The sequence below is a fragment of the Corapipo altera genome, unplaced genomic scaffold (assembly GCF_003945725.1).
Source record: "Corapipo altera isolate COAL_440 unplaced genomic scaffold, ASM394572v1 23, whole genome shotgun sequence".
Classification (NCBI taxonomy): domain Eukaryota; kingdom Metazoa; phylum Chordata; class Aves; order Passeriformes; family Pipridae; genus Corapipo; species Corapipo altera.
This window is the reverse complement of record NW_020884878.1, coordinates 22,557,181-22,560,429: the sequence shown is the minus strand read 5'-3', so window position 1 is coordinate 22,560,429 and position 3,249 is coordinate 22,557,181. Positions and strand designations below refer to the sequence as shown.

The 3,249-nt window shown below is 52.3% G+C and overlaps 1 protein-coding gene across 3 annotated transcripts in view; it reads left to right on the top strand.

Annotated features, from left to right (window-relative positions):
• Window positions 1–2,376: 2,376 nt before the first annotated feature.
• The window catches only part of ARHGAP5 (Rho GTPase activating protein 5), a 48,275-nt gene continuing 47,402 nt past the window's right edge, over window positions 2,377–3,249 (top strand). For 2 of the 3 annotated variants that reach the window (XM_027637777.1, XM_027637776.1), the window contains exon 1: window positions 2,434–2,839. The gene's annotated coding sequence lies outside the window, so the exon portion shown is untranslated. Of the gene's footprint in view, window positions 2,840–3,249 lie in introns of all 3 variants that reach the window. The other variant, XM_027637778.1, reaches the window with a different exon arrangement.

Sequence of the window (3,249 nt, the reverse complement as noted above, 5' to 3'; positions counted from 1 at the left end):
ACTTTATAAACCTTGCATGTCTTCTTAACATGCATCTGAAACAGTCTATGGGTATATCTCTACCCAACAGTTAACATTAGACTGCAAAGCTTATACATTTCATAAAGTCTAGGAAAAACACTGTGTCATAAATCTGCTTAGAACCCTGCTTGCTGGTTCACTTGACATAATTCTTGACTTTTTGTAGCTTTACGCAAAATCAAGGGGCTTAATAAGCTCTGCAAAATCATAGCAAGCTGCCTGCTGCAGCCTGCCAGAACTTTGCATGCTTCTGGAAGGCCACCAGCAAAGGGAGTTTCTGCACATAAGTTGCCTCTGATTCTAGTGACCTGAAGTGAGGAAATCTATCTGAAAATCAACTTCTGGCTTTACAGTCTTTCTCTGTTATATTAATTTTGGGGGTATATTTAGGGTCAGAGAAAAGAATTAGCTGATCTAATTCTGCCTGGAAATCCCTTCTTTTCTTTCACCAAGGGCTGTTTTGGAGCTGATGGTGTGTCTTATTGTGGACTAACATTGTAGGAAACTACTTATGCCTGTTGCCTTTCATCTGGTTGCATGCCTCTTTGTGAAGAGAACCTCCACATGTCTGTAACTAATGGTGTTGCCAACTGCTTCTAACTGAGATGCTCCTTGCTGTCCTTGGATGCTTCAGGTTTGAGCTTGCTGGAAAAAGTTTCTTCCTCTTCCCAAGCCTATTCACCTTGCTGAGGTTTTTATAAACTAAGATCAGGATCAAAGTAAGTGATACAATCAATTCCTGTATTAGAGGTCTTTCACATGATGGAACTTTATGAAAATTCTCTAATATGAACTGCTTAAGGTAATTAATACCTAAGCAGTTTTAGAAGGGTACAGATCTTACTCCTTTAAATTTCTGTTAAAGCCAATAACTCTCAAAAGATTTTTCTTTTTATGAGAATATAAGGTTTTGATTCTGGTTATGTGAAATGGGGCCTTAATCATCCAAGGTATTTATTTTGAACAAAAACAACAAAGCAACAAACCACAAAAAGCTCAAAATCAGGTAATTCAGATTAAAATTAAGTTCTGATTTTAGGCTTCTTTAGCTTGCTTTTTTTTTTTTAACTAGGAGGTGACTGCAAAAATTCTTGAACAGATGCTGCGATTACAGTGTCAAATAATTTTTGATTTCTTTAAAGTGGGCCTTCCTAAGATGAGTATTTCTAGAAATAGTCTCATGTAAGGCAGTGTTCATGCTAGGCTGTCCACTCAAATTTAACATGAAAAGGTTTAGCTAGTTAGAATTTTCTCAAAAATTCAAGTTTACAGGTAATGTGTCTTTAGAAAGGATCTGATTTTGTAATTATTTTAATTTCCTAATTTTCAGATATGAAAGTTTAAGATGTGCATGCAATATGTAAAATTGTACAGAATCAACCATATTGTTAATAAATATTATGATGACAACTCAAAACTTGGACTGTGCCAGCAATAAGATCGTTAGTAAAATATTAATTTATTCCTTTGTATGCATACATAAAAGCGATCTTTAGTAATAAATGATGCATAGAATATGCATTTCTCCATGCACAGAAATTTGGTGTATGTGCATGATGCCCACAGATGCCGTCCCCCACGGTGGACAGAGTAGATTAGCACCTATTTACTATTTTTTTTTTGCTGTGTCCCATGCCTCACCTGCCACTGCCTGTGGAAACCTAGCTCCAGAGGCAGGAGCGCGAAGCTTCGCAATCCCATCACTACCTAAGTGTGTAACAGGCCTTAGTACAACCCTGGAGGGTACTGAGGATGGAAGAGGGATTTCACCTCCTGCACCACGTGCAAACAGCAGTTTGTAAGGACTGTGCCGAAAGATTGTGCCGCTTTTGGTTGCTTAACCCGACTCTGAGCTACCCGTGGCTGGTAGCCCTGCGAGGGATGTCCTACACCTGCAGCCCACAGAGCAGGCCCCACTGCCAGCCGACTTTTCAATGATTGCCAGACGAAAGAAGTGCTGTGTTACACTGCCTAAACCTGGGAAATGTTGGGACTAGTTACACTAGTTACGAGTGCTGGCAAGAGAGGAGGGAAGACAAGCCTGACCGAGACAACATTTTTGCATTTTTTAATTCCATCGTAGTCCACCGCCATTTTCCTCCTTTAGAGGCAGCGCTGCTGGGTGTAAGCTGAGGCCGCGCCCCAGGGGTCTCCGTCCCTTCGGCGGGCCGATGGCCCGGGATCAAGCCCGTGGCCGCCTGCGCGCCGCTCGCGTTGGGGCACGGCGGCATCCCGGCCTGCGCCGCTGTCCCGGGCGGGACTCGAACCCCCGGCCTTCCAGCTCCCGGCTCCCTGCGCGACCCGCGCGGCCACCTGGGCACGAGCGGGGTACCCCAGCCGCGCGCGCCCGCCCGGGCCCGACAGGGAAGGGGGGCGGGGCGGCGCGCGTGCGCGCGCAGCTGGCGGCTGGCCGCGCGCGCTCTCCCAGGCTTCCCAGGGAATCCAGCGGCAGCAGGAAGAGGCGCTTCCCCGCGCACGCGCAGCTGGCCGGGCGGGCGCGCGCTGAGCCGCGGCGGCGGGAGGGAGGGGGGAGGGGAGGGAAGCTGCTGAGGTAAAGTTAGGGGGAGAGAGAGACTCCGTCAGCGAAGCGAGAGCCGGGGAGGCTCGGCGGCCGCCATTACTGAGCCGAGAGCGCCGGGGAGGCAGCGGAGAGACGGGACGGGGCTGCGGCGGCCGGGAGCGCTCGGGAGCTGCGGGCCGGAGTGCGGAGAGAGCCCCGCGGGGAGGAGAAGCCGCCGGGGGCGCCGGCGTGGAGAGAGCGTCCCGGGAATGCTGCCGCTCCCGCCGCCGCCGAGGAGCCGGATCCCGACGGCGCGAGGTGAGGGCAGGAATGCGGTCCCGTGGGAGCCGGCCCGGCCCGGCCCGGAGCGGGGCGGCCGGGCCGGCAGGCGGAGGGGAGCGGGGGGAGGAGCGGCCGCAGCCCCCGAGCCGCGGCGGGCGCTGCCTGCCCAGCGCGGGGCTGGGGCCGCGTGCGGAGCGGGACCGGCCCCGCGCCCCCGCACAGCCCCCCCGGCACCGCCGGCCCGCAGGGGAGGCAGGAGGGGCAGGGAGCGGAGCGCCTGGTCCCAGACAGGTGATGAAGGCCTGAGCAATGGGAGGGTCTGAGCCTGCTGTACGAGAACACTAGTCCATTCGTCTCCTCCAGGGAGGAAGGCAGGAAGGGGAGCTTCCCTGCTCCTCCCTCCTTCCTTCCTCATTCCCTTCTTCTCCCTACTCGTTCAGCTTCCT